This window comes from Elaeis guineensis, chromosome 16 (assembly GCF_000442705.2).
Source record: "Elaeis guineensis isolate ETL-2024a chromosome 16, EG11, whole genome shotgun sequence".
NCBI classification, from domain to species: Eukaryota; Viridiplantae; Streptophyta; class Magnoliopsida; order Arecales; family Arecaceae; genus Elaeis; species Elaeis guineensis.
Genome location: NC_026008.2, coordinates 43,292,948 through 43,311,734, shown reverse-complemented (window position 1 = coordinate 43,311,734; position 18,787 = coordinate 43,292,948). Strand labels below are relative to the sequence as shown.

The following is an 18,787-nucleotide window of genomic DNA, read 5'->3' as shown; positions in this document are numbered from 1 at the left end:
CTCATTCATCAAATAACGAATCTCTCTTACAACATAAGGAAAGCAAACAAGAACGAAATGAACGCTTGCCCTATCGGACAAATGAGCAAAACTACTATCCGCAAATCATTGACTCCTTCACTCAAGAACTACAGGAATGGTGATCTACTGAGCTAGCCTTCCGTTATACTGGAACAAACCGGTCAATTGATTCAGACCGGCAACTGATCAAGGGAAGCTGCACGTGAATCCCATCCTCCCCACCTTTAAATGGCTGGGGTCGCCTCAAGATGGCAACCACACCTGGAATCGGGGGCCATCGGATCAAGACGCCGCCCCGTCACATGTGCGATCATTCCTCTCGTTCCATATAAAGACTCCCGTACCTGTGCAGATCCAACGGCTCCGAGATGAAGACATAAAATACCAGGCGTTATGTTGCGCACCTGAAACGCCACGTGGCACTAGTCCACCACTTCTCATCAAGGCTTTGTTAAATTAACGGGAGGCGCCTTCTTCCCGCTTCTGGAACCCAGAGTCGATGGGTGCCCAATAGAGCGCACCATTTGTCCTCTTCTCCTCCCCCACCCCCCCCCCCGGGACCCCTTCGGAGGAGCCCGGTGCGAGCGTGGAAGACGATCTTTGAGAGCGGTTTAGTTTTCTTTTTCCCTTCTTGAATTTGTTCTTTGGCTTCACGGATTGGGGCTTCTTGGTTTTCTCCAAGAGGTCGAATCGGATCGGAGATGGCGATGGGAGCTGTGGTATCCGGCATAAACTTGAGCTCCCCTCTCGTATCAGGTTCTTTTAAGCTTTTCTTGGTCATCGATTCTTGGCATCTTGTCATCTCATTTCAAGCATCTGTTCTGTTGGTAATTTTTCTTGTTTATTTTTCTTTCTTTTCTTGGTTTCTCCCATCATTAACTTCTAGTTGGAGTTTGTGAAATCAAAATTCTGCGCGATTAAATGCTGCATCGGTATCAGGTTCTTCGATATTACTTTTTTTTTTGGTTGTCGATTCTTGATCTTCTTCGTGGATCTGTTCTGTTGGTATATTTTCTTGTTTCCCCTTTCCTTCTTGTTTTCAGTTATCGTTAATTTCTTGTTGGAATCTGCAGATCAAAATTCCGTGAGATCACGTGCTGCACCGTTTTCAGGTTCATTGATCTTTTTTTCACCCGATTCTTGACGTCTTGTAATCTTCTTTTAAGAAACGATTTTGTTGGTATTTTATCTTTTTCTTTCTTTTTCCTTGATCTTTTATTATCTTGTTCAATCATAATTTCTATCTGAAGTTGTCGTAATTTAAATTTAGTGTGATTATGTGTTGCATCGATGTGTTAGCTATGATGGGTATTTATTGTTAAATACTAGTGGAATTTAGGAACGTAGGATGGGATGGTTCTTGGAGGATGGAATAAATTTTTGGAGTTTTGATCTGTTATTTCGTCTCGTAGTTTCTTGCATAATGTGTGTAATACCTCTGTTCCCATTCAGACTCAAGCCCAAAAGATATAGCATGATCTTTAAAATACTGAAAAAAAAAAAGAGAAACTTTTTAAGCAGCATGGATTGGGTTATGGACAGCCAACTAAAACTCTCGAAGGAGTTCTTTCTTCCCTTCTTCCCAATTGAAAAGAGACCTAATTTGATTGGGATTCAGTTTATTTTTAATCTCCAATCTTCCTACTAGCGTCTATTTAAAAGCTCAGACACTCCTCTCAGATCAATTGTTCGCGTTGGACCTTTTTTTTTTCCTAATTTTCTCTGGAGCCGACTTGATTTACGGTTGTGTTTGTCGAAAAACTTTGCCGGAGGTCAGATAAGAGTTCTCTAAAGCACTAGCTGATCTTTCGATCCACCATTCCTGACCCTTAGACTTTGATTTCGATCGACAATCGTTGAATTTTCTCTTTTTTTTTTTTTAAAGCTTCTGAAGTTTTTCTTTTTTTCTTTGTTTGTTTTTATTTTCTTTACCGCTGTCGTTGTCGTTAGTCACTGGACCAGGGGCCTTGGATCGCACTGATATGGTTTACCCTTCTGGCCATGGGCACCACCGGTTGGGTATTCCCCTCCTTCAGGAAATAAGGGGATGATGGTCCCAATTTTGTAAAGAATCCACCAGAGAAAAGCAAGAAAAAAAAATTCTTTTTCTTTCTACTTTCTCTCTCTAATTTTTTTTTAATTTTTTTTCTCTCTCTAATTTCTCTCTTTACGAATTTACTCTTTTTAGAATTATTTTTTTTTGAAAAATTATCTCCCTAAGATTAATTGAATAAAAATTTTCTCTTAATGATTTTGATATGACTTTAGCAAGGAAAATCCTAATCGGTGGTCACCAGATAGTATGCTGGCATCCATCTTAACCAGATCAGATACCATTAGATTCGATTATTTATGATTTTTATTAAATCATTTATACACTAATTCAAACATGACTTGATTAAATCATCTTGATTAGATCGATCGGATTGTCGAATAATATTATTTGATTAGCTTTATTCCATCATGTTAATTTATCGTTCTTCTGATATTCTCTCTATGTGATTTATGAAACTAGTGAACTTGATTTATTGCTTTAAATCTGAGTTGATTTCAATAGGAGATTTTGAATTGCTCTGTTAATCAGACAATATACCCACACCATTCGAGCCTTCATCTAGCATCGTAAGATTTGATCATTATTAATCTTTATTAGATCATTATATTTTAAGTGATTCTGATTAAATGAAGCTATTTAATCAAATTGATTCTTGACTATCAATTAGTGTATCAACATCTACTTTGATTTATGTCAGACACTAATAGATTTGATCATCTTTGATCTCTATTGGACTATCTATTTCCTATTTTAAGTATGATTAGATAAAATTATTTTAATTAGATCAACTAAGATGTTAGATGCTTCCGCTTCTGGTTAGCTTTGCGAGGATGTCAAAACTTAATATTTTTTATTAGTTATAGTTTAAGACTGATAGAAGAATATATTTTAAATAATAGATTCTGAAGGATGCTCTCATGATTGATTGAATCTGTTCGTTCAGTATTTTATAAAGGTAAGTAATGAACCAACTTTCAAGATATTTATAATTTATTTTGAAAGCAAATAATTGATCTCTGAAGTTATGCATGATTTAAAAATTATTTTTTGAATGGAAGTAATTTAAAATTTTAAGATTTTTAGAATATTATGATTTATTGATTTATTATGGAATATGCATATATTCAATGGAATTATGATACTTATATATTATGTTGCAAAAGTATTTTGATACAGATCGAATTTTGTTCTCTCACTTTAATTAGGTTTTAGATCCTACCAATAGGGGTTATATATTGATTTTTAGATTCTACCAATAGGAGTTATACGTTGACTTTTGGATACTGCTAGTGGATGTTATGTATTGATTTTTGGATCCTGTCAATGGGAGTTATGCATTGATTTTTGGATCTTATTAATGGAGATTATATATTGGCACTCTATTCTAGCCTTGTCATAGGGATAAATGTGGTCGTAGTTAAGACTGTTGAGTTATATATATTTTATTTTGAATTAGATTTATGATTATGTATGCATATGAGTATTTGAAAAGATTTGATTTGCATTAATTAGCTTAGAATACATATTATTATGATATTCATGGCATTTGTTTTTGAACATCATATCTTATGATAATATCTGAAATATTTAATAAGATATTCATTTACTTACTAGACTATCGAGCTCATTACCTCTTCTTTCTTTTCAGATTCAGATTCTTAATTATGGATATTGATACTATTTTTGGAGTAAGTTAGAAGCAAGAGCTGATAGTATCAACAGAGTTTAGATAAGGATTTATTATAATATTTTACAGGATTATTATGCAAAGTTTAATTGATATATGATCTTTTGAATATTATTAAAATTTTATTAGAGATAAAAGTTGATTTTAGTTAGTTAATTTTTTGGACTTAATTTATTATAAATTTCACTGTGATATATTAATATCGTGTTTGGAATACCTTGCATGCTTATGGAGAGAGTTCTCCAGGAATATGCGGATGGTTATCGTAAGTCAGGGTTACGACAACCATCACATATTCATAGAGAACTCTCTCCACAAACATGCAAGACATTCCAAACATGATATCAATGTATCACAATAGAATTAATAATAAATTAATTTTAAAATTAAACTAACTAAAATCAATTTTTATCTCTCACAAAATTTGAATAACATTTAAAAGATCTTTCATTAATTAAATCTTGAATAATAATCTTGTAAAATATAATAATAAGTCTATTTTTATACTTGATTGACACTATCGACTCTTGCTTTTAATTCACTCCCAAAATAATATCCACATCCATAATTAAGAATCTGAATCCGCAAAAAAAGGAGAGGTAATAAACTTGATAGTCCAGTAAGTAATAAATATCTCAACTAGATATTTTAGATATTATCATAAGATATGATGCTCGAAAATAAGTGCTATGAATATCATAAGAACATATATTCCATGCCAATTAATACAAATCAAATCTTTTCAAGTACTCATATACATACATAATCATAAATCCAATTCAAAATAAAATACATATAACTCAACCATACTTATTTCTATGGCAAGGTCAGAATAGAGTGATAACATACAATCCCACTGGCAGGGTCCAAAAATCAATATATAACTTTCACTAGCAAGGTCCAAAAATCAATACATAACTCCACTGGCAGAGTGTAAAAAATCAATATATAACCTCGATTGGCAAAATTCGAAAACCAATGTATAACCTCTATTGGCAGGCTCCAAAATATAATTAGGCTAAAAACATAAAATTCGATTCGTATCAAAATACTTTTGCAACAGAACATATAAGTACCATAATTCTATTGAACATATGCAAATTCTATAATAAATCAATAAATCATAATATTTTAAAAATCTCAAATTTTACAATCACTTTCATTCAAAAAATTATTGTTAAATCATGCATAACTTCAAATATCAATTATTTACTTTCAAAATAAATTATGAAATATCTCGAAAAGATAGTTTACTATTTATCTCTGTGGATCACTGAATGGTCAGATTCAGTCAATCTTGAGAGAATCTTTCAGAACTAATTATTCAAAATATATTCTTCTATCAGTCTTAAACCGTAATCAATAAAAAATCCTAAGTTACGACATCCTCGCAAAACTGATCAGAAATGGTAGCCTCCAACGTCTTAGTTAGTCTAATCAAAATAATTTTATCTGATCATGCTTAGAATAAGAAGCAGATGGTCTAATAAAGATCAAGGGTGATCAAATCTATTAGTGTCCGATAAAAATCAAAGTAGAGGTCAGTACACCAATTGAGAGTCAGGAATTAATTTGATCAAGTAGCTTTATTTAATCAAGATCATTTAAAATATGATGATCTAATAAAGATCAATAAGGATCAAATCTTGTGATACTAAATAAAGGCTCGGATGGTGTGGGCATGTTATCTAATTGACAAAGTAGTTCGAAATCCTCTTTTTGAATCAACTCATATTTAAAGCAATAGGTCAGGTTCACTAATTTCATAAATCACGTAGTGAAGAAAATATCAAAAGAAAAATAAATTAACAAGATGGAACAGAGCTAATCAGACGATACTATCCGATAATCATCGGTCTAATCAAAATGATTTAAAATCGAGGACTTGATTTACGATTGTGTTTGCAGAAAAACTTTGCCGGAGGTAAAATAAGAGTTCTTTAAAGCACTAGCTAATCTTTTTATCCACCATTTCTGGCCCTTAGACTTTGACTCCGATCGGCAATCACCAAATTTTCTATTTTTTTTAAAAAAAACTTTTGAATTTTTTCTTTTTTTCTATGTTTGTTTTTATTTTCTTCACCACCGTCATTGTCGTCAGTCATCGGACCAGGGGTGATTTGCCCTTCTGACCATAGGCACCATCAGTTGGGGTATTTCCCTCCTTCGAGAAATAAGTGGATGATGGTCCCTATTTTGTAAAGCACCCATCAGAGGAAATAAGAAGAAGAATAAAACAAAGAAGGAAAAAGAAAGGAGAGAGAAAGTTTTTCTCTCTCTTCCCTCTCAATCTTCTTTGAGTTTGCATCTCCACTTTCTCTCTCTAAAAAGTTTCTTTTTAGAAAATTTTTTTCTTTCTCTTTCTACTTTCTCTCTTTACGAATTATCTCTTTCTAGAATTATTTTTTTCTAAAAAATTATTCCTCTAAAATTAATCGAATAAAAATTTTCTCTCAATGATTTTGATATGACCTTAGCAAAGAGAATCCTGATCGGTGGTCACTATATAGCATGCTGGCATCTATCTTAACTAGATTAGATACCATTAGATTCAATTATTTATGATTTAATCATTTATACACTAATTCAATCATGACTTGATTAAATTATCTTGATTAGATCGATCGGATTGTCGAATAATGTCGTTTGATTAGCTTTATTCCATCTTGTTAATTTATCATTCTTCTGGTATTCTCCCTATGTGATTTATGAAACTAGCGAACTCAATTTATTACTTTAAATCTGAGTTGATTCCAGTAGAACATTTTAAACTGCTCTGTTAATCGGATAATATGCCCACACCATTCGAACTTTCATCAAGCATCGTAAGATTTGATCATTATTAAAATCTATTAGATCATTATATTTTAAGTGATCCTGATTAGATGAAGCTACTTAATCAAATTGATTCTTGACTATCAATCAATGTATCGACATCTACTTTAATTTTTGTCAAACACTAATAGATTTGATCATCTTTGATCTTTATTGGACTATTAGTTTCCTATTTAAGTATGATTAGGTAAAATTATCTTAATTGCACCGACTAAGATGTTAGATGCTTCCGCTTTTGGTTAGCTTTGCGAGGATGTCAGAACTAAATATTTTTTATTAGTTATGGTTTAAGACTGATAAAATAATATATTTTGAATTATAGATTCTGAAGGATGTTCTCATTATTGATTGAATCTGTTCATTCAGTATTCTATAAAAGTAAGTAATAAACTAACTTTCAAGATATTTATAATTTATTTTGAAAGTAAATAATTGATCTCTGAAGTTATGCATGATTTAAAAAATTATTTTTTGAATGAAAGTAATTTAAAAATTTAAAATTTTTAGAATATTATGATTTATTAATTTATTATAGAATATACATATATTCAATGGAATTATGATGCCTATATATTATGTTGCAAAAATGCTTTGATACAAATCAGATTTTGTTCTCTCATGTTAATTATGTTCTGGACCCTACCAATAGGGGTTATATGTTAGTTTTTGGATTCCACTAATAGGAGTTATACATTGACTTTGGGACACTGCTAGTGGATATTATGTATATTTTGAATTAAATTTATGATTATGTATGCATACGAGTATTTGAAAAGATATGATTTGCATTAATTGACATGGAATACATGTTCTTATGATATTCATGACATTTATTTTTGAACATCATATCTTATGATAATTACCTCTTATTTCTTTCCAGATTCTTAATTATGGATGTTGATACTACTTTAGGAGTGAGTTAGAAGCAAAAGCCGACAGTATCAATGGAGTTTAGACAAAGATTTATTATAATGTTTTACAAGATTATTATTCGAAGTTTAATTGATATAAGATCTCTTGAATATTATTAAAATTTTATTAGAGATAAAAATTGATTTTAGTTAGCTAAATTTTGGATTTAATTTATTATAAATTTCTCTGTGATGCATTAATATTGGGTTTGGAATATCTTGTATGCTTATCGAGAGAGTTCTTTAGGAGTATGGAGGCAGTTATCGTAAATCAGGGTTGCGACAACTACCACATATTCATGGAGAACTCTCTCTACAAATATGCAAGATATTCTAAACATGATATCAATGCATTACAATAGAATTCATAATAAATTAATTTTAAAATTAAACTAACTAAAATCAACTTTTATCTCTCACAAAATTTGAATAACATTCAAAAGGTCTTTCATTAATTAAACCGCAAATAATAATCTTGTAGAATATAGTAATAAGTCTACTTTTATACTCGATTGATACTATCAACTCTTGCTTCTAACTCACTCCCAAAGCAATATCCACATCCATAATTAAGAATATGAATCTAAAAAAAAAAAGAAGAAGAGATAATGAACTTGATAGTCCAGTAAGTAATAAATATCTCAACTAGACATCTTAGATATTATCATAAGATATGATGCTCAAAAATAAATACTATAAATATTATAAAAATATATATTCTATGCTAATTAATACAAATCAAATATTTTTAAATACTCATATACATACATAATCATAAATTCAATTCAAAATAAAATATATATAACTCAACAACCTTAATTATGACCATACTTATTCCTATAGCAGGGTCAGAACAGAGTGATAATATATAATCCCACTGGCAGGGTCCAAAAATCAATACATGACTTCCACGAGCAAAGTCCAAAAATCAATACATAACTCCATTGGCCGAGTGCAAAAATCAATGTATAATCTTGATTGGTAAGATTCAAAAATCAACGTATAACCTCTATTGACAGGGTCCAAAACATAATTAGGCTGAGAACACAAAATCCGATCCGTATCAAAAAAAACTTTTGCAACAGAACATATAAGCATCATAATTCTATTAAACATATGTATATTCCACAATAATCAGTAAATCATAATATTTCAAAAATCTTAAATTTTTGCAATCACTTTCATTCAAAAAATAGTTTGTTAAATCATGCATAGCTTCAAAGACCAATTATTTGCATTCAAAATAAATTATGAAATATCTCGAAAAGATAGTTTACTATTTATCTCTGCAGAACACTGAACGAACAGATTCAGTCAATCTTGAGAGAATCTTTTAGAATCAATTATTCAAAATATATTCTTCTATCAGTCTTAAACTATAATCAATAAAAAATTCTAAGTTACGACATCCTCACAAAACTGATCAAAAATAGTAGCATCCAACGTCTTAGTTAGTTCAATCAAAATAATTTTATCTGATCATGCTTTAGAATAAGAAGCAGATGGTCTAATAAAGATCAAGGGTGATCAAATCTATTAGTGTCTGATAAAAGTCAAAGTAGAAGTCAGTACACCAATTGAGAGTCAAAAATTAATTTGATCAAGTAGCTTTATTTAATCAGGATCATTTAACATAAAATGATCTAATAAAGATCAAAAGGACCAAATCTTGTGATATTGGATAAAAACTCAGATGGTGTGGGCATGTTGTCTAATTGACAGAGTAGTTCGAAACCCTCTACTTGAATCAACTCATATTTAAGGTGATAGATCATGTTCACTGGATTCATAAATCACATAGTGAAGAAAATATCAAAAGAAAAATAAATTAAAAAGATGGAACAGAGCTAATCAGATGATACTATCCGATAATTCGATCGGTCTAATCAAGATGATTTAATCAAATCATGATTGAATTAGTATATACATGATTCAATAAAAATTATAGATAATTGAACCTAATGATATCTAGATCTAACCAAGATGGATGTCGGTACGTTATCCGACGGCCGTGGATCAGGACTTTCTTTATTAAGGTCAAATTAGAATCACTGAGAGAAGGCTTTTTACTCGATCAATTTTAAAGAGATAATTTTATAGAGAGAAAATCTGTAGAGAAAAAAAGAGAAACTTTCTAGAGAAAAAAAGTGGGGATGCAAACTCAGAAAAGATTGAGAGGAAAGAGAGAGAAACTCTCTCTTCTTCTTTTTTTCTTCTTCTTCTTCTTTTCTCTTGTGGGTTCTTTACAAAATAGGGACCGTCATCCTCTTATTTCTTGAAGTGGAGGAATACCCCAATTGGTGGTGCTCATGGTCGAAAGGGCAAACCACAATGGTGCGACCCAAGGCCCCTGGTCCGATGATTGATGACGATGGCGGCGGTGAAGAAAATAAAAATAAATATGAAAAAAATAAGGAAAATTCACAAGCTTGTTTTTTTTTCACAAAAAATCCGACGATTCTCGGTAGGAATCAAGGTCTAAGGGCTAGGAACAGTGGAGAGAAAGATCAGCTAGTATTTTAGAGAACTCTTACCTCACCTTCAGCAAAGTTTTTCTGGCAAACACCACTATGAATCAAGTCCTCGGCTCTAGAAAAAATTAGGAAAGAAAAAAGGTTGGGCTCAGACGATTGATCTTAGTGGAGTATTAGAGCCTTTAAATAGATGCTACTGGGAGGATTGGAGATCAAAATAGGTTGAATCTGAATCAAATTAAGCCTCCTTTCAGTCAGAAAGAAAGGAAGAAAGAACTCCTTCGAGAGTTTCAGTTGGTTGTCCATAGCCCAGCATGTGCTGGCTTAAAAATTTTGCTTTTTTTCAGTGCTTTAGAGATCGTATTATATCTTTTGGGCTTGAGTCTGAATGGGAACCGGGGTATTACAATGTGTTTCTTGAAAAGTTTGTTATTGAATTCTCAGTAAAAGTTAGCTTTTTTTCGTGCATTATTTGTTTGGTAGATCTAAGTGAAGATAATATTGTCAAATAAATGATCTTCTTAATTTGTCCATAAAAAGATGAGGTGATATTTTGCTGCACACATTGTTCATGTGTATTACATGTCTCAAACCAGATGCAAGATGACTTGATTCTAGTATATGTGGAATGTTCTCTAAATTATCCAGGTAATTTTGATAAGCAGATAGTTGAGTAGTGTTTCCTTTCCATTATGTATTACTTGAAAAGGATTCAAATTTAAAATGTTATGTATTACTTAGTCAATACAACTATATAAGCACGGGGCGTTTTCGTACTTGGCATTCTTAAGCCCAATATTATTATATAGCCCACAAATCCAAAGCCCAAGGGCAAATTTTGCGATCAGTTGTACATATAGTAAAGCATAGAATATAGATCAGTGATCAGTCCACCATAAATATTTCTTTGAGAGTGGAATTGAAACGAAGCGTTGACGTGACAACAAGAGCAACGAGCTAACATGGTCTAGTGCCGACATGCTAGCGCAAATGCCCAGTCAGGCAACTTCTCAAACAAGTGGCGTGCGAGTTCGGGTAGCAAGATTTCACACAAAGCAGGGCAAAGACGTGGAGGATGGTCGCGAACAGAAGGATGAGAGTAAAGTCAACAAGTCGCTCAGATCCATGTCGGTGTCCGTTCCGTTGAATGTTGAATTCGGTTCCGTTGGAATTGGAGGGATGCAGGAGGAGCGTGAGCTGGGGGTGAAAGCTGACTGCTTGCTTATTTTACGTGTCAGCAACCTACAAGGAGAGGGTGGACTTGGGGTCAGGAAATCCCGGTCACAGAGGATGTGGATAACCTATGAAGAGGTGCAAAATAATTCCATGGAAGGTTGATAGAAAAATGCACAACTCCTGTCCTTGTTGACCACTTTCGCTGCTTTGTTTAGCATTTACCAAACACAAATCCATAAATCAAACTGACAATCTTGTGTCTGAGAAGCTAACAGACTATGGTAGTGGTGGTAGCGGTGGGGTGTTAATAGTGACAGCGAAGATACGGTAGAGGCCATAACAGAGTTGGTGGGGGAGCGACGATGGCGATGATAATAGTAACGATAGTAATAAAAGATCTAATGATGATAGTAATAATGATAATAGTGATAATGATGATAATAGTAACGATAATAGTGATAATGATGATAATAGTAACGATAGTAATAAGATCTAATGATGATAGTAATAATGATGATAGTAATAATGATAATAGTGATCATAATAATGTCAATAATGCCAATAACAATAGAGATGGCATCTATAATAATGGCGGTAAAAGATCTAAGTTTTTTTTTTTTTTTTTTTTTTTTTTTTTTTTTTTAAGTCATGAAAATAATAATTTTTGAAAAATCAAAAATAAATTGATTGCACTAAAATTTATTTCTTCTCAAGTTTTATAAGTTATTAAAAATAAAAAAGAAATTTCTTTTTTATTTTATATAAAATTTCTTTCTTCTCAACCGCACCTGGAATCGGGGGCCATCGGATCAAGACGCCAGCCCCGTCACACGTGCAATCATTCCTCTCGTTCCATATAAAGACTCCCGTACCAGAGCAGATCCAACGGCTCCGAGATGAAGACATAAAATACCAGACGTTATGTTGCGCACCTGAAACGCCACGTGGCACTAGTCCACCACTTCTCATCAGGGCTTTGTTAAATTAACAGGAGGCGCCGTCTTCCCGCTTCTGGAACCCAGAGTCGATGGGTGCCCAATAGAGCGCACCGTTTGTCCTCTTCTCCTCCCCCTCCTCCCCCCCCCGGCCCCCTTCGGAGGAGACCGGCGCAAGCGTGGAAGCCGATCTTTGAGAGCGGTTTAGTTTTCTTTTTCCCTTCTTGAATTTGTGCTTTGGCTTCGCGGATTGGGGCTTCTTGGTTTTCTCCAAGAGGTCGAATCGTATCGGAGATGGCGATGGGATGGTATCCGGCAGAAACTTGAGCTCCCCTCTCGTATCAGGTTCTTTTAAGCTTTTCTTGGTCATCGATTCTTGGCATCTTGTCATCTCATTTCAAGCATCTGTTCTGTTGGTAATTTTTCTTGTTTATTTTTCTTTCTTTTCTTGGTTTCTCCCATCATTAACTTCTAGTTGGAGTTTGTGAAATCAAAATTCTGCGCGATTAAATGCTGCATCGGTATCAGGTTCTTCGATATTACTTTTTTTTTGGGTTGTCGATTCTTGATCTTCTTCGTGGATCTGTTCTGTTGGTATATTTTCTTGTTTCCCCTTTCCTTCTTGTTTTGAGTTATCGTTAATTTCTTGTTGGAATCTGCAGATCAAAATTCCATGAGATCACGTGCTGCACTGTTTTCAGGTTCATTGATCTTTTTTTCACCCGATTCTTGACGTCCTGTAATCTTCTTTTAAGAAACGATTTTGTTGGTATTTTTTCTTTTTCTTTCTTTTTCCTTGATCTTTTATTGTCTTGTTCAATCATAATTTGTATCTGAAGTTGTCGTAATTTAAATTTAGTGTGATTATGTGTTGCATCGATGTGTTAGCTATGATGGGTATTTATTGTTAAATACTAGTGGAATTTAGGAATGTAGGATGGGATGGTTCTTGGAGGATGGAATAAATTTTTGGAGTTTTGATTTGTTATTTCGTCTTGTAGTTTCTTGCATAATGTGTGTAATACCTCTGTTCCCATTCAAACTCAAGCCCAAAAGATATAGCACGATCTTTAAAGTACTGAAAATAAAAAAAGAGAAACTTTTTAAGCAGCACGGGCTGAGCTATGGATAGCCAACTAAAACTCTCGAAGGAGTTCTTTCTTCCCTTCTTCCCAATTGAAAAGAGACCTAATTTGATTGGGATTCAATTTATTTTTTTACTCCAATCTTCCTACTAGCGTCTATTTAAAAGCTCAGACACTCCTCTCAGATCAATTGTTGGAGTCGGACCTTTTTTTTTCCTAATTTTCTCTGGAGCCTACTTGATTTACGGTTGTGTTTGTCGAAAAACTTTGCCGGAGGTCAGATAAGAGTTCTCTAAAGCACTAGCTGATCTTTCTATCCATCATTCTTGACCTTTAGACTTTGATTCCGATCGGCAATCGTTGAATTTTCTTTTTTTTTTTTAAAGCTTCTATTTTTTTTTTTTAATGTTTGTTTTTATTTTTTTTACCACCATTGTTGCCGTTAGTCATTGGACCAAGGCCACTGCTATGGTTTTCCCTTCTGGCCATGGGCACCACCAGTTGGGGTATTCCCTTCCTTCAGAAAATAAGGGGATTATGGTCTCTATTTTGTAAAGAACCCACTAGAGGAAAGCAAAAAAAAAAAAAAAACCTTTTTCTTTCTACTTTCTTGCTCTAAAATTTTTTTTTTTAATTTTTTTCTCTCTACTTTCTCTCTTTACGAATTTTCTCTTTTTAAAATTATTTTTTTCTAAAAAATTATCTCTCTAAGATTAATTGGATAAAAATTTTCTCTCAATGATTTTGATATGACTTTAGCAAAGAGAATCCTAATCGGTGGTCACCAGACAGTATACTGGCATCCATCTTAACCAGATCAGATATCATTAGATTCGATTATTTATGATTTTTATTAAATCATTTATACTCTAATTCAAACATGACTTTATTAAATCATCTTGATTAGACTGATCGGATTGTCGAATAATATTGTTTGATTAACTTTATTTCATCTTGTTAATTTATTGTTCTTCTGATATTCTCTCTATGTGATTTATAAAACTAGTGAACTTGATTTATTGCTTTAAATCTGAGTTGATTTCAGTAGGAGATTTTGAACTACTCTGTTAATCAGACAATATGCCAACACCATTCGAGCCTTCATCTAGTATCATAAGATTTGATCATTATTAATCTTTATTAGATCATTATATTTTAAGTGATTCTGATTAGATGAAGCTATTTAATCAAATTGATTCTTGACTATCCATTAGTGTATCAATATCTACTTTGATTTATGTCAGACACTAATAGATTTGATCATCTTTGATCTCTATTGGACTATCTATTTTCTATTTTAAATATGATTAGATAAAATTATCTTAATTAGATCGACTAAAACGTTAGATGCTTCCGCTTCTGATTAGCTTTGTGGGGATGTCAGAACTTAATATTTTTTATTAGTTGTAGTTTAAGACTGATAAAATAATATATTTTAAATAATAAATTTTGAAAGATGCTCTCATGATTGATTGAATATGTTCGTGCAGTATTTTATAAAGATAAGTAATGAACCAACTTTCAAGATATTTATAATTTATTTTGAAAGCAAATAATTGATCTCTGAAGTTATGCATGATTTAAAAATTATTTTTTGAATGGAAGTAATTGAAAATTTTAAGATTTTTAGAATATTATGATTTATTGATTTATTATGGAATATGCATATATTCAATGAAATTATGATACTTATATATTATGTTGTAAAAGTGTTTTGATATAGATCGAATTTTATTCTCTCACTTTAATTAGGTTCTGGATCCTACCAATAGAGGTTATATATTGATTTTTAGATTCTACCAATAGGGGTTATACATTGATTTTGGGATACTGCTAGTGGATGTTATGTATTGATTTTTGGATCCAGCCAATGGGAGTTATGCATTAATTTTTGGATCCTACTAATGGAGATTATATATTGGCACTCTGTTCTAGCCTTGTCATAGGGATAAATATGGTCGTAGTTAAGACTGTTAAGCTATATATTTTTTATTTTGAATTAGATTTATGATTATGTATGCATATGAGTATTTGAAAGATTTGATTTGCATTAATTAGTATAGAATACATATTCTTATGATATTCATGGCATTTGTTTTTGAGCATCATATCTTATGATAATATCTGAAATATTTAATAAGATATTCATTATTTACTAGACTATCGAGCTCATTACCTCTTCTTTCTTTTCAGATTCAGATTCTTAATTATGGATATTGATACTATTTTTGGAGTAAGTTAGAAGCAAGAGCCGATAGTATCAATAGAGTTTAGACAAAGATTTATTATAATATTTTACAAGATTATTATTCAAAATTTAATTGATATAAGATCTTTTGAATATTATTAAAATTTTATTAGAGATAAAAGTTAATTTTGGTTAGTTAAATTTTAGACTTAATTTATTATAAATTTCACTGTGATGTATTAATATCGTGTTTGGAATACCTTGCATGCTTATGAAGAGAGTTCTCCAGAAATATGCGGATGGTTATCGTAAGCCAGGGTTACGACAACCATCATATATTCATAGAGAACTTTCTCCACAAATATGTAAGACATTCCAAACATGATATCAATATATCATAATAGAATTCATAATAAATTAATTTTAAAATTAAACTAACTAAAATCAATTTTTATCTCTCACAAAATTTGAATAACATTCAAAAGATCTTTCATTAATTAAATCTTGAATAATAATCTTGTAAAATATAATAATAAGTCTATTTTTATACTCGATTGATACTATCGACTCTTGCTTCTAACTCACTCCCAAAGTAATATCCACGTCCATAATTAAGAATCTGAATCTGCAAAAAAAGGAAAGGTGATAAACTTGATAGTCTAGTAAGTAATAAATATCTCAACTAGATATTTTAGATATTATCATAAGATATGATGCTTAAAAATAAGTGCTATGAATATCATAAGAACATATATTCCATGCCAATTAATATAAATTAAATCTTTTCAAGTACTCATATACATACATAATCATAAATCCAATTCAAAATAAAATACATATAACTCAACCATACTTATTTCTATGGCAGGGTCAGAATAAAGTGATAATATACAATCCCACTGGCAGGGTCCAAAAATCAATATATAACTTTCACTAGCAAGGTCCAAAAATCAATACATAACTCCACTGGCAGAGTGCAAAAAATCAATGTATAACCTCGATTGGCAAAATTCGAAAACCAACGTATAACCTCTATTGGTAGGATCCAAAATATAATTAGGTTAAGAATACAAAATTCAATTCGTATTAAAATACTTTTGCAACAGAATATATAAGTACCATAATTTTATTGAACATATGCATATTCTATAATAAATCAATAAATCATAATATTTCAAAAATCTCAAATTTTACGATCACTTTCATTCAAAAAATTATTGTTAAATCATGCATAACTTCAAAGATCAATTATTTGCTTTCAAAATAAATTATGAAATATCTTGAAAAGACAGTTTACTATTTATCTCTGTAGATCACTGAATGGTTAGATTCAGTCAATCTTGAGAGAATCTTTCAGAACCAATTATTTAAAATATATTCTTCTATCAGTCTTAAACCGTAATTAATAAAAAATCCTAAGTTACGACATCCTCGCAAAATTGATCAGAAATGGTAGCATCCAACGTCTTAGTTAGTCTAATCAAAATAATTTTATCCGATCATGCTTAGAATAAGAAGCAGATGGTCCAATAAAGATCAAGGGTGATCAAATCTATTAGTGTCCGATAAAAATCAAAGTAGAGGTCAGTACACCAATTGAGAGTCAGGAATTAATTTGATCAAGTAGCTTTATTTAATCAGGATCATTTAAAATATGATTATCTAATAAAGATCAACAAGGATCAAAACTTGTGATACTAGATAAAGGCTTGGATGGTGTGGGCATGTTGTCTAATTGAAAAAGTAGTTCGAAATCCTCTTTTTGAATCAACTCATATTTAAAGCAACAGGTCAGGTTTACTGGTTTCATAAATCACGTAGTGAAGAAAATATCAAAAGAAAAATAAATTAATAAGATGGAACAGAGTTAATCAGACGGCACTATCCGATAATCATCGGCCTAATCAAAATGATTTAAAGCAGAGGACTTGATTTACAGTTGTGTTTGCAGAAAAACTTTGCCGGAGGTAAAATAAGAGTTCTCTAAAGCACTAGCTGATCTTTTTATCCACCATTCCTGGCCCTTAGACATTGACTCCGATCGGCAATCACCTAATTTTCTATTTTTTTAAAAAAAGCTTTTGAATTTTTTCTTTTTTTTCTATGTTTGTTTTTATTTTCTTCATCGCTGTCGTTGCCGTCAGTCATCGGACCAGGGGTGATTTGCCCTTCTGACCATGGGCACCATCAGTTGGAGTATTTCCCTCCTTCGAGAAATAAGAGGATGATGGTCCCTATTTTGTAAAGCACCCATCGGAGGAAATAAAAAGAAGAATAAAACAAATAAGGAAAAAGAAAGGAGAGAGAGAGAGTTTTTCTCTCTCTTCCCTCTCGATCTTCTTTGAGTTTGCATCTTCACTTTCTCTCTCTAAAAAGTTTCTTTTTAGAAAATTTTTTTCTTTCTCTTTCTACTTTCTCTCTTTACGAATTGTCTCTTTCTAGAATTATTTTTTTCTAAAAAATTATCCCTAAAAAAATAATCAAATAAAAGCTTTCTCTCAATAATTTTGATATGACCTTAGCAAAGAGAATCCTGATCGGTAATCATCAGATAGCATGCTGCCATCCATCTTAACTAGATCAGATACCATTAAATTTGATTATTTATGATTTCTATTAAATCATTTATACACTAGTTCAATTATGACTTGATTAAATTATTTTGATTAGACCGATCAGATTGTCAAATAATGTCGTTTGATTAGCTTTATTTCATCTTGTTAATTTATCATTCTTCTGGTATTCTCTCTATGTGATTTATGAAACTAGTGAACTCAATTTATTACTTTAAATCCGAGTTGATTCCAGTAGAACATTTTAAACTGCTCTGTTAATCGGATAATATGTCCACACCATTCGAGCCTTCATTAAGTATCGTAAGATTTGATCATTATTAATTTTTATTAGATCATTATATTTTAAGTGATCCTGATTAGATGAAGCTACTTAATCAAATTGATTCTTGACTATCAATCAATGTATCGGCATCTACTTTAATTTTTGTCAAACACTAATAGATTTGATCATCTTTGATCTCTATTGGACTACTAGTTTTTTATTTTAAGTATGATTAGGTAAAATTATCTTAATTGCACCGACTAAGATGTTAGATGCTTCCGCTTTTGGTTAGCTTTGCGAGGATGTCAAAACTTAATATTTTTTATTAGTTATGGTTTAAGACTGATAGAAGAATATATTTTGAATAATAGATTCTGAAGAATGCTCTCATGATTGATTGAATTTGTTCATTCAGTATTCTATAAAGGCAAGTAATGAACTAACTTTCGAGATATTTATAATTTATTTTGAAAGTAAATAATTGATCTCTGAAGTTATGCATGATTTAAAAAATTATTTTTTGAATGAAAGTAATTTAAAATTTTAAGATTTTTAGAATATTATGATTTATTAATTTATTA

At 31.5% G+C, this 18,787-nt stretch overlaps 2 long non-coding RNA genes across 2 annotated transcripts; both read left to right on the top strand.

Annotated features, from left to right (window-relative positions):
* Nucleotides 1-383: 383 nt before the first annotated feature.
* LOC114912645 (uncharacterized) lies at nucleotides 384-8,965 on the top strand. Its single transcript, XR_003798321.2, has 3 exons — nucleotides 384-777; nucleotides 908-960; nucleotides 1,095-8,965. It is a non-coding gene; the product is annotated as an uncharacterized lncRNA (long non-coding RNA).
* Nucleotides 8,966-11,775: 2,810 nt separating this feature from the next.
* On the top strand, nucleotides 11,776-13,752 carry LOC140854334 (uncharacterized). Its single transcript, XR_012137541.1, has 3 exons — nucleotides 11,776-12,440; nucleotides 12,571-12,623; nucleotides 12,758-13,752. It is a non-coding gene; the product is annotated as an uncharacterized lncRNA (long non-coding RNA).
* The last annotated feature ends 5,035 nt before the right edge of the window (nucleotides 13,753-18,787 follow it).